This window comes from Lipotes vexillifer, unplaced genomic scaffold, assembly GCF_000442215.2.
Source record: "Lipotes vexillifer unplaced genomic scaffold, Lipotes_vexillifer_v1.1 scaffold141, whole genome shotgun sequence".
NCBI classification, from domain to species: domain Eukaryota; kingdom Metazoa; phylum Chordata; class Mammalia; order Artiodactyla; family Lipotidae; genus Lipotes; species Lipotes vexillifer.
The window spans coordinates 807,281-820,662 of record NW_006792108.1 but is presented as its reverse complement, the minus strand read 5'-3'; the positions used below and the strand labels follow the sequence as shown (position 1 = coordinate 820,662).

At 41.2% G+C, this 13,382-nt stretch overlaps 1 protein-coding gene across 4 annotated transcripts in view; it reads right to left on the bottom strand.

Moving 5' to 3' along the window:
• ANO4 (anoctamin 4) overlaps positions 1-13,382 on the bottom strand; it is a 448,962-nt gene that overhangs the window by 366,839 nt on the left and 68,741 nt on the right. For 2 of the 4 annotated variants that reach the window (XM_007465339.1, XM_007465341.1), the window contains exon 1: positions 1,671-2,071. The exons of 1 other annotated variant lie outside the window; for it this stretch is intronic. The gene's annotated coding sequence lies outside the window, so the exon portion shown is untranslated. Of the gene's footprint in view, positions 1-1,226; positions 1,567-1,670; positions 2,072-13,382 lie in introns of those variants that run through there. One more of the 4 variants, XM_007465340.1, reaches the window with a different exon arrangement.

Sequence of the window (13,382 nt, the reverse complement as noted above, 5' to 3'; positions counted from 1 at the left end):
TGTAGGGAAGTGTCGATATTAGAACAGCTAATCCAAACAATGATGAAAGTACTTCAGACACGACTTAATGATTCAGAGTTTACAATATACAAGGATCCTAATTTTTGGTTGTTGCTGTTGCTGTTAACCTATTTGCTGGTTTGACTCTGAAGCTGGGTGATAATGTAAACATCTACAATTCTTGTTCTTTGTTTTAATGTATGCTTTCATGCATTTAAAGAACCCTCCACCCAAAACAACCAAATTATCTACTTTGGACCCAGGGAACAGGATAAAAGCATATGCCTGATGTCATCACCACTATTTTGAGAAAAATCCACACAGTGGAAAACAAAAGTGGTAAGAAAGAGCAAAGACAGTTAAGGAACTTTACATTCCAAACTCCCAGTCAACAGGGAGAAAGACCAGAAATTTCACTCCACATTTTACCCTCCCTGGACTTAAATGGACCACAACTGGAAAATCCACACAAAATCAAATAAAATAACCCATCTCCAGTCCAAGACCCGAAAATAACCAAGCAGAATTAGAACTGTGAAGCTTATTCTTTAGAATGCTACGTTGACCAAAATAATCCAGCACACCTGCTACGAAAAAAAAAAAAAAAAGGAAAAGGAAAATAAAGACATCTCCCTGTGAGAAGAGACTCCCCTTCAACCCCAGGTTCCACAAAGTGAGAACTATACTAAAATGTTCTTGACTTGTTTCCTTTGGGATTCAAGGGGCAGCCAGTAATTGAAGTTGTCATGCTCTCTGCAGCACGCCTCGGGAGACCAGGTGAAAAATTAGAACATGAGTCTAAGAGTAAATGCCCTGGAACAAACAGTCTGCCTGATGTCACCGCAACATGCATGTTCTTCCTCTGAAACCTGCTTATTTTCTCTTAGGAAAGTCTAACCATTCCAACAGTCTCAAAGCCTTTTATCTCCCAGAAGGAGGATCGAAACTATGTTGTCAACTCAGAAACGTGCCCTCTCATCGCTGCCCTACCACCCTCTGAAAAGGATGGAAGACACAGTTTGCAGAACAGGCACCCTGAGATTCCAAAGGGAAAGAAGCAATGAGGTCATGCAGTCTACTCTGCCAGCCAGTGCAGGGTTCCTCCCGCAGCCACAAATGCCACTGCCCAAGTTGTAAAGCCCACAAGAAAGATACAGGGCCAGTCTGGACCCACAGGCAGGTGCTTTAAGGCGCCACTGCCCACAGCCGACTCCGACATAACTCACACGCGTGCTGTCTTCACCGGGAAAGATGAAATAGTTTGCTAGGTGGGCCGATCAGCCCGGCCCTTCCGGATTCTGAGAAGTGCACCTCAGCACGCCGAGGATTCATCTTGCCCAAATTTGTCAGTCACCCTCCACAGATCACCTGCACACTGCTGCAGTTTACCATCGTGCACACATTTCCCTGCCCGCCGCTTCAAGGACAAAGAGAGAGCGCTTATGCTTCCATCACAGGCGAGGAGCTCAGGTTTATGGAAACAATAAAAGAAAATGAAAAGACAAACAATCCAGACACATGGCCCCCGGCATTTTCGTCAGCTGGATCACCCCAGACGTGGATCCAGGAAAACAGGAGAAACGCAGAGAGAAGGTCACTAAGCTTAGCTGGGAAGAGAGCTAGCGTTCACTTCACTGCAGCAGGGCTGCTCATTGAATGCAAGCACTTACCATAAAAATAGAAAGAGTCAGCAGAAGGAGAAGGGATCCTTCCTCAGTGTCGTAGGCAGAAAGAAATCCACCGCGGAGCTCCAGACACGGGATGAAGCCAACAAAGTGATGAAAGACGGTAAAACCAACACACACAAGTCCTTCTCAGCCTCCCCTCGGGCCCACATGCAGTTGTTTGTGCTGTGAAAAGCCTGAGAAGTCGGGAACAGGACTCTCCCGGCAAGCCTGAACGCAAGCAGCCTGGTGGATTTCAGAGCATTACGCCCAGGGCTCTCCTCTCCCGGGGGGCAGGGGCAGCATCACTGGGGGAGGCTGGGCACCAGGCAGGGGTCGGGAAGGTGAGAAGAGGGGTGGAAAGGAGCCTCTTCGGAGTGTGAGGAACTGCCAGCGAGAATATCAGTATTCCCTATCAGTTATTGCCAGCGACCAATCAGCCCAGCCAAGGGGGCCGTGTCAGTGTGACAAGAGAGCAGCAGATGACAGCCGGTTCTCAGAGAGGCAGGACAGCCCCCTGCCTCCACTGGAGTTTGGCAGGATTGGCATCTTACCCTCCTCTGCCCAGTTGCTGATAATATTTGCTTTGTTATTAAAAATAAGACCCAAAGCCCCAGTCATACCAACCACTCAGGAAGTTTCCTAAGCATCCCACCGCATCTCTGCAAGAAGCCAGACTCGAAAGCCATCCCAAATGATTATCTAATGGTATTTCACAGACCAGACAGCCCTGATGATGTGCGCAGAGAGGTCACCACGAGTACAATAATGACTCTTTGGACGTGGGCTGCTTTATGCCCAAGGCACAGGATGAAATACCAGGGACCGGGATCCCTGTTTCATAGGTGGGGCATTTAGACAGAAAAGGGTTAAAGGTCTCTCTGAAATCTCTCAGTTTCAGTATATTTTCTTGTATAATATATGTATAGAAGTACTTGTTAGAGACAGTTTATAAAGATAGTAACATTTGTTTTTGAGCTTTCTTATATCACCCATAAGACAGAATATGTGGACTTGGGTAAAAATCCCTGTATAATAATTCACAGGCACACTGAAGTTTGAAAAACTCTGAGCTAGACTAATGAAAGAGGCAAAGGAGCAAATTCTTTAGTAGTGACTAAGCAGAGAACATTATACTTTTCCTGCCTGCCTTTCTCCCCATTCTATTTTAATATTGAACCTGTAACCTCATTATGTATGTATTAATTTGGTTTTGGCTGTGATGATTAAATTAAATACGGGAGTAGGTTCTAGAGTTAATGCCAGTTGAATTGGATTTCACAGTAAAACCTCAGAACTGTGTACCTTGGGGAGACTGTCTTGGGTCATCTTTTGATCTTTGCAAGAAATATTAACTCCTTGTGCTAGCCAAGAGTTAATAGGAAGACACAAATGTCCCTGGGTTTGTTTTTCAGGTGGCTTACATGATAGAGTCCTTAATTTTAGTTCTGCTTTAACCTACATGTTGAAGGATCATTTGGAAATTTTGCAGCAATCTCTACCCAGAGGCAAGCTAACTTTGGGGAGCCTGAATACTGCGAAGTAAAACGAAGGGCTAAGTTCCAAGAAAGAAGTTAACTCACTACCCAAATGAGTTACAGCAGGAGGCCGTAAAAATGTTCCACATCAAAGATGAACAGAATAAAATGAAATTTTTGAAATGAAAAAAGGACAGTTTTGTCAGGTTCATCCTATGTGTATTAAACAAGGAAGACCTGGGAGATTGAGTCTCAAATTCTGTTGTGTTATTCAATTCAGTTCAACTCCAATCAGCAAACCTTTAACCACAGCCAACCATGTGCTGGTAGCACAGAAATAAAAGGGGCAGGCCCTGCCTTCAAGAAGTTTATAGTTTCATGGACAAAATTAAAACTTCTTTTCAAAATTTCAACACTGCAAATCTTGCCAAGACAGAAAATGTTCTACTATTTTAATGTCCCTCAGATAAAACCAAGCCATGAAGTTGGATTTTGGACCCAAAGTTCTAAATTAGCCCTATCAGGTGTTTTCCATAACCAAAACCATTTGAGAAAGATAAATGCACAATTTATTTTTTTAATTAATTAAAACATGAAAAGGTTTTTTAACTGAATGTTTGCTTTTATCAGCATCAATAGTTTCTGATGCTGCAAAAACATGGGCAGCATAACAAAGAATATATTTAATAAGGGAATAGTATTTAAAGCTCCCAAAGTAATTGAGATTAATACTGTTTATGGAACAGGTTCAATACCTTGAATACATAGGGTTACAATGCAGCACGAAAATGATGAAACTACAGAAGTACAAATTACTTAGTTGATTAAATAATTGCATATCTATATAACAATCGGGTCAATGAAAACAAGTATTCCAGTCACTTGCTGAAATGCAATTAATTTTTAAAATTTGGCCACTTCACTCCTCCCTCCTCAAAATATAGAAATACCTCCCATTTCAGGTGGCAACAGTTAATTTTTTAAGTCGCAAAATATTTATCCAAGTCAATTAAACATGGACAATTTCAGGGACTGTATCTTGCTCACTGGAGTAACAACGGTACTAAAATATTTGTTAGATGGCCATCTCAATGGTCAAGAGAATCTGGCTAAAATTCTACAACAATATGATTTAATGCCTTTATTTTTTTTTTTTTAAGACTACAAGGTAATTTGAATTATGTACCTACACCTGTCATTTGTTTGAAAAAGAAAAAAGATAGCTCTTTCAGGAAATTTGCTTCTGAGTAGCATGCTGACAGAGCTGTATAAAGTCTGAAAGCCAAGGATTCTTAAAGCTCAGTCTTTCAACACTGTAAATGGATTCTACTCTGTAACCAGCCCGAAGTAAAAACATACCTATTTTCTAGATCACCAAGGAGATAAATGGCTGTGTAATTCCATTTTTGACATCAGACACTTAACAGGAGGCATGAGAATCAAGAATTTTCTTTTTTATTGAGTTATAATTGATTTACAATATTCTATTAGTTTCAGTTGTACAACAGTGATTCAAAACTTTTGTAGAGGGCTTCTTTGGTGGCACAGTGGTTAAGAATCTGCCTGCCAATGCAGGGGACACGGGTTTGAGCCCTGGTCTGGGAAGATCCACATGCCACAGAGCAACTAAGCCCGGGCAACTACTGAGCCTGTGCTCTAGAGCCTGTGAGCCACAACTACTGAAGCCCATGCTCTGCAACAAGAGAAGCCACCGCAATGAGAAGCCCGTGCACCACAACAAAGAGTAGCCCCCGCTCGCTGCAACCAGAGAGAGCCTGTGCACAGCAACGAAGACCCAACACAGCCATAAATAAATAAAAATTTTTTAAAAAAACCAAAATTTTTGTAGCTTATACTCCATTTAACATTATAAAATATTGGCTATGTTCCCTTTGCTCTACAATATATCCTTGTAGCTTATTTTATACATAGGAGTTTGTACCTCTTAGTCTCCTACCCCTGTCTTGCTCCTCTCCTCTTCCCTCTTCTCACTGGTCACTACTAGTTTATTCTCTATATCTGTGAGTCTGTTTCTGTTTTGTTATATTCATTCATTTCATTTTTTACATTCTACATATAAGTGATAACATACAGTATTTGGCTCTCTCTGTCTGGCTTATTTCACTAAGCATAACACCCAGGCCATCTACAGATTCAATGCAATCCCTATCAAAAGACCAAAGAAATTTTTCACAGAACTACAACAATTAATTCTAATATTTGTACGGAAACACAAAAGTCCTTGAATAGCCAAAGTAATCCTGAGAAAGAAGAACAGAGCTGGTGGTATCACGTTCCCTGACTTTAGACTATACTTCAAAGCTACAGTAATCAAAACACTATGGCACTGGCATCTGTGGTACAGACACACAGATCAATGGAACAGAAGGAATTTTAAACAACATTCTGCCAATCAATGGTTTTGAAAACTAAGTTATAATCTCCCTAAAGGAAAAAGCCTGCATCTCTTTTGCCTAACTTCTATAAACTGGTGTCTAAAGGAGCTAATATTTACTGAACCCTCATTTGTGCCAGACTTAATTCCAGTGACTTCACACCTCTTTTAGTCTTCACAACACTCATAGGACATGAGTATCATCTTCACTGAAGTAACTGGGGTGCAGGGAGTTGAAAGCTTTCCCAGGTGGCAATGCCAGTATATGAACCACCAGAATAGCCTCAAAATGCTGCTTCTCTTTCATGGAAACATTGATCTGAACATGGAAGACTCCCCTGCAGATGTTTTTGACTGAATGTAGAGATTATTTTGGGACCCTTCTCACAGTGTTACATGAATTTGGGTGAAAAAGGAATGAAATGAATCCAAGCTAAAGCAGAAAAACCCATTTTACTTCAGAGATTAAGTGTAACCCTACTTTGCAACAGAAATAAATTCCTGATGCTTATAATTTAAAGAGCAAGCAATCTGTATTTGTTGACTTTTTTTTCTAACTCTTGACCCCACATTACATTTTTAAAGCCAGGATGAGTAGTCCTCAATTAATAAAAAAGTAGAAGAAAGAATATTTTAGAAATGTGTGAGATCTGACATAAATATTATAGTCCTTTATCCAATACCTAAATTCTCCTTCAGCATTCAGCAGGAGGCCAGAAACAGAGAATAGGTTGCTCTGCTAATGTTTCCCTACTAGAGGTCACTGGCTGAGAATGATTTCCCTAAAGTGCTTAGTAGGAGGGCTTTCAAATAGGCAACAACAGTTCCAAATACATAAGAGGTAAGTAATCTGCAGGATATAAATATTATCATGCCTCCAACTCTTCAAAAATTTGATTGTATTCAGCATTTCTCAGCCAGAAGATTCCTATGGGATCAAAGATCAAATCATACAGAAAGGATCTATAAGATCACAGACCTATAACATTTTCTCTTTTTGAGGATGAAAAAAAATAAATCAATGGCTGCCTGGAAGAATCAGGGAGAACTGGGCTGAGTCTAGGGAGGCCAAAATAAACAGCGTATGTATGTGTACAAATGTAACACTAGTGTGTATGTCCAAAATCCAATCAGTGTGTCTTCATATCCAATCAGTCCTTCAGTCCCAGTGTCACATTTTCTCTCAACACATAATTTGGGATTACAACCAATTCAGGGCTTCATTCTTCCTCCTTCAGGACTACAACAGTTTCTAACCTTTCCTCTGTTCCAGTCCCATCTCCCTTTGCCAATAGCACTTGCTTCCTAAGACAAAGAAAATAGAATCATGTCATCCCCTTGCTAGTAAACTTGGGATGGTCAAGCCAAATACAGCACCACCTGAGCCTGGCATTCAAGGCCCTCTGCAATCAGACCTCAGTCTACCAGCCTCCTTTCCCACTACGATATCCTATATATTCCATGCTGCAGATATACCTGATTACTTACTATTCCTCAGAGCCATCATACTCTTTTATTATAGTATTCTTATCTGTTTTTCCTAGAATAACCTTGCTTGCTTCTTTCCCCAGAGAAACCCTAATATTCATCCTTCAAGGCCTAGTTTACTGTCATCTTCTTGGTGAGGTCTTCCCCAAATTCCTACAAGTGACTTAATTACTTTTTCCTCTGTATTTCCATAGCATTTTTTCTAGTATCGTATCATAGGGCAAGTAACACTGTGCTGAATTAGTACCTTTCAACTTATTTTATTGGGATCCTTTGGCAGTCCCAGTGTCTGGCACACAACAGAAGCTCAATAAACTCATGAGAGTGAGTCCATCTTTTATGCCTCGTCTTCACAGTCAAAAGTGCTTTGAAAAAAAAGTACATATTTGTTTTCTGGAAGTCTGAAGGACTACAAGCTCATGAGCCATATTTATCTCCTCCTTAATCAGGAGTTTCTGTGGTTTAAGGAAAGGGCCCTGGATTAGAATCAGAAGAGCCAAGTCCCAGCCCTGTTCCATGTCACCTCAGGTCATCTCTTAACCTAAAGAAGAATAAAACATGTCCTGCTTACCTTTGAGGGTTCTTCTGAGCCACAAATAAGGAGCTGCACAGTAAAGTACTTACGAACTATAAAGTATGTGATAGTAGGTATAGTTATTGCCACTGCTGTTATCATCGTTTGATCACTGCTGTTAATATCCCAAAGCCCAGGCATCACAGGGAAGCCAGCCTAGGAGGCCAATGACTCAGCACTTAATCACTCCAAGTGCCTTGCTCCGATTCTGTGGGTCTGCAGTTAGGGTGCAGTGGAAAAGTCAGACAGCCTTGACTCGGGCCCTAGCTCTGTAGATCTGGTCTCGGACACCCAGTTCCCTCATCTAGGAAATGGGTATATTTACAGCAAGGTAGGTGTAACAACACCTACCTTGTTAGGTGGGGTATATATCTATATGTAGTAAATATACATCTATTTCATTTCTAAGTCTCTAATAAGCCTTCCGTGACTGGTTGGAACAAGGTAACCCATTTCTCCCTCACTCTACAATACCTACATACACCCCAACCATCGCCCTCTTTGTGTTTCTCGAACTTGCAGAGCTCATTCCCACCCCAGGGACTGTGAACGTGTTTCCTCTGCCCCATCCTTTTCCTTAGATCCCGGCATGGCTCCTTAGCAAGGCTTCCTTGACCCTGTCAATCATTTTCTCAGCACATGACTCTCTTCACTCTTCTTGCAACCTCTTCACTCTTCTTACCTCCATCTTATTTACTTGATTACCTATTTGTCCTCTGCAATATAACATATGCTCCTCTCCAGCAAGCACTGTTCTTGTGCTTCTCATTCTGTCCCCAGAGCCTAACAGAGTGTCCAGAACATAATATACACTCAGCATCCATTTCTTGAATATTTACAGCATGACCAATGTTTGTACAACTGTTCCCAAGTTTCTCTACATCTAGACGAAATTCCAATTGTCTTGACTCTTGAAGGGGAATGAAATCTTTGAGGTCACTTAATGTGGTATTCAGGGCAGTACCACAATGTTCAAGTTTACTATAGGCATTTAATAATGTGTCACACTCATTAACAGGCATTAAAACACTATCCAGGGACAAGGGGCACCTACCAGTAATATGCAACTCCTGCCTCTATTAGAAATAGGCACCTACCAAAATCAGCATACTGATCCTCACTTGTGTACCTGGAACTGAAACACTGAGCAAAAAATGTTAAATTATGTTTATCTTATAAATCAGGAGGTTTACTGGATCCTTATTTCACGTTCTCCTTCCTTTATTTTATGTTAAAATTGCTCTGGTCCAAGCTGATCCCAAGAAGAAATTGACAAGGTCCTTGGTTTCTGAAGCACCAACTAGAACAAATGGTTTCAGAATATCAGAAGCCCGGGAATCTAGACAATTTCTCTCTCCTCCCAAGAAGCTGTCTGGAAAGGCAAAATACAGAAATCCTCCCAAGCCTGACCACATCATCCCTGTTTCCGATTAGCCTGGCCCAAGAGGAGGCCTAATAAATAAATATCCATGGCAATCACGCATAATATGTGAAGGATATTTTCCAATGGTCATCTGGAAGGACACAGTTTTCAATTAGAGTATTTTTAATTAGCAATAATATGCCAGTCTATCAAAGAAGCATATGAATTTGTCACTGGCAGGAAACAGGAAGCAGGTAGTTTTTGTTTTGTTTTGTTTTAAAGGAACAAACATCCTAGACCCAATACCAGATACATCTTTTATCTCCCAAATCTTCCTCTAGCTTTCCTTTTCTCCACTTAAGAGCATCACTATCTACTCTGTTGCCCAAGGAAAATAACATTTATTGAACTCTTATGTTCATATAACATTTATGAACTCACTTTATAGGGTACCTAGAAATCTCAGCGTCATCCTTGACTCATCTTGTCCACATCACCTCCCGAACACTTCTTTCCTCCATCATCTTCCCACTGCCACTACCCTAGCCCAGCTATAAATTCTCCCTGCAGCTAATGTGATAGTCCCAGAAGCAGTTTCCCTGCCTTGCATCTCCCTCTGTCCAATGCATCCTTTGCAGCCACCTGAGGATTTTTAAGTGAAAACACCAGCCTGCCCTCTCCCACTGAAACCTCTTCTCTGCTTTATCACCATGTGCGGGATGAAGTGCCCTCCTTCCTTTATCACATGAGAGCCCCCCAGGACTATTCAACCTTTCCTCCTCTATCGCTCCCCACTTGCATCTTCCCATTTACCCATGCCCTAATACTCAGTTCCAGAATTCACCAAGCTGTTTAAGATGTCAGGGTCCTGGCACAAGCTCTTCTCATCACTTAGAATTTCTCAGCCCAGCTCTCTTCTTCCTCAACTCTTACTTATTCTCCAAGACCCAGACCAAGCCTCTCCCTCCTCTTCCAGGCACTTCCTGACACTCACTCCCTAGCCTCTAATAGAGTTCATCCTCCTCAAGTTATGGCATGGATCACACAGTATTAATAACATCTTATTATCTGATTCCTTCAGGAAAGTACTAGTCCTGAGCTTTATTCATCTTTGCATCCCCAGAGAAGAACCCTCCCTGGAGACACTCACATAAATGGTTATAGAAAGACTGAGCTTCCTTGTATGTCTGATGCTCTTACTAGACTGTTCCCTGAGGGATGGAGAGTATCTTACCTATCTTTCTAACCTCTGCTTATTGCAAGGCCTGGCATCGATGGATACTCGGTGCATATTTATGGAATTGTTTGAATACTATTGGCCAAAACACCCATCAGTTCAAAGAATTTAAAAATCCCTCTGGGCTGATTTCTAATTAGCTCATTTTTTTTTTAAGCTTAAATATAAAAATTATCCTTCTTGAAATTATAAAACACCACGGGCATTAATTTACCCCAAAGATTCAACCTCTGGAACTCCTGGCTCTTAATGGTAACTCAACTAATTGGGGCACCTTGGGGATAATAAAGCATTCCAAACATCCCTTCTACTTTGAATTGGCAGTCAGAGGAAAGGTTATTGATTCTCTTAGGCAGAAGGGGCTTCTTTGAGAGATTTCACTAGCATTTAAGTTTGGAGGGGAAAGAGCCCTGTCTGCCTGAGTGTTGAGACTAGGATTGCTAAAGTTCCTTAGAAGCCCAGGGCCCCACCCAACACACAGGCACACTTACAAGAAGGGCTCTGGTTTGATGAAGAAAGCCAAGACCTGGGGCTTTTGCAATGGACCCTCCACACCAGCCAGAGGATTATTCAATTTCTTCATCCATTCCCTCACAGGAAATCAGCTATGATGCGGGCAAAGAAATGGAATAACACTCTTCTGCCAATAGCTGCAGTTGCCATCAGCACTAAAGAACTAATCTCCCCTTAGTGTGGCTGGATGGGGGATGTCCACATCAGCAAGGAAGCCCACTCAAGGGATTGCAGACACCTGGCTAAGTCAGCTGGGGGGCAGGGCAGAAGAACACCTGCATCCCCCATCCTCCCAGGGTTGTGGATCCACAAGCAGCGAATCAAGAATGAGCTGTGATATCAGTGCTACAGATATGATCATCTAGTCTGCTTTTTATACCATTTCTCCTCATTTCTCTGCAACCGGTTTTGAGTTCTATGAGCATTTTAAAAGGACTGTGACATGCTCATATTTTCGTAAAATGAAACTAGGCCACGTACTGGCCATTCTACAACTTTGTAGGGATGGATTTTTCCTTTTATGAATTTTTAAGAAGTCCCTTGAACCTCCAACAAAAATAAGTCTGTATTGCAGGTGGGAATGCAGAATGGTACAGCCACTCTGGAAGACAGTTAACTGGTTTCTTACAAAACTAAACACACTCTTATACTCTTACCATACGATCCAGCAACTGTACTCCTTGGTGTTTACCCAAATGAGTTCGAAGCCTATATCCACACCAAAACCTGCACATGGATATTTATAGCAGTTTTATTCATAAATGCCAAAACCTGGGAGCAACCAAAATGTCCCTCAATGGGTGAATGGACAAACTGGTATATTCAGAAATGGAATACTGTTCATCACTAAAAAAAGTGAGCTATCAAGCCATGAAAAGACATGGAGGAACCTTAAATGAATACAGGCGTATCTCATTTTATTGTGCTTCACAAGCATGGCAGATACAGTTTGTATTTTACAAATTGAAGATTTGTGGCAACCTTGTCAATGATGATGAGCATTTTTTAGCAATAAGTGTAATTAAGGCATGCGCATTTTAGAGATGACACTACTACACACTCAATAGATTCCAGTATAGTGTAAACATAACCTTTATATGGACTGCGAAACCAAAAAAAATTGTGCGTCTCCATTTATTGTGGTATTTACTTTCTGAAACGGCTACATAGTGTATGATTCCAAATATATGACATTCTGGAAAAGGCAAAACTATGGAGACAATAAAAAGATCAGTGGTTACCGGGGGTTAAGTGGTCAGGGGGGATGAAGAGACAAAGCACAGAGGACTTTTAGGGCAGTGAAACTGTTCTGTATGATCCTGTAACAGATATAGATATCATACCTTTGTCCAAAACCATAGACTGTACACCATCAAGAGTGATCCCTAATGTAAACTCTGGACTTTGGATGAGGTCAATGTAGGTTCATCAATTGTAACAAATATACCAGTGGGGGTGGGGGAAGAATATACAGGAACTCTGTAATTTCTGCTCAATTTTGCTGGGAACCTAAAACTGTTAAATAGACTTTTTCTCTCTTTTTTAATTGTTTTAAATACAAAGAAAAAAAAGAATTTTCCTGAAGACTAGGTAACTAGGTAATCTTTATGAATTTCAGTTGTCTTATTCAGTAAATATGTTTGGAAGAAAAACGACTTAAAGAGGAAGAAAGAGGATTCCCCATAAACCACACAAAGCAAAGAGAAGTTCTAAGAAATTCTCTGTGACAAAACCTCAGACAAATCGCACGGCCATGTTTTGACAACTCAGAATCCCAACTATGAATGTTATATTGATTGGAAGATTCCACTGATACAGTCTCCATTGTCAAGGCCTAGCAAACCAGAGCATCGAACATACTGTGAATTTCACGAACACACTGAGAGGAGACAATTCTTTTCTAAACTCTTCCCCTTTTACGTTTATATTTTATTACTGCCTAGGACTAAAACAGAAAAAAGTGTGTTAAGAAAATAGCACACAGGTCTGTACACAGGTGTTAAGGACAGGAGAAGGGCAGCAACAGAGATTTAGCTATACTTACAAATCATCGAATCTCACCTGTAATTACAGGAAAATAAGAGTAAAAGAAATGTCATTAGAAGAAGAGTTAGAGGTGATATGTCTGGAAAAAAGGGAGAGGAAAGGAGAAAGTGATGAGAAAAACTGAAGGTAAGCATGGGGGGCGGTGTGCCACAGCAATGAATGCAACAGTCACTGCTAACCTGAAGTTCACAATATGGCAGGTAAAAAAATATGAAGACGGCTGACCCTTGACCCTTGAACAACTCAGGGGTTGGTGTGCTGACCCTCCTCACAGTTGAAAATCCGTATATAATTCATAATCAGCCTTCTGCAGAGCGTTCCTCTGTACCCACAGTTCCCCATCAGAGGATTCAAGCAACCTCGGATTGTACTGCACTGTAGTATTATTTTAAAAAATATCCACGTATAAGTAGACCTGCGCAGTTCAAACCTGCGTTGTTCAGGAGTCAACTATACATAGCTACACCTGATGTTGGCAGATGATAAGCTCTAGGACGGAGGTGAAAGGAGCAACAAGAAAATGGGGTGGGAAGATTCCAGAGGATTTCAGAAGACCCTCTGAGGAGGGAAGACTTGTCTGGGCCTCAGAAAAAAGAAAAAGGGTGGGGGGCAGGATTTCAGCAG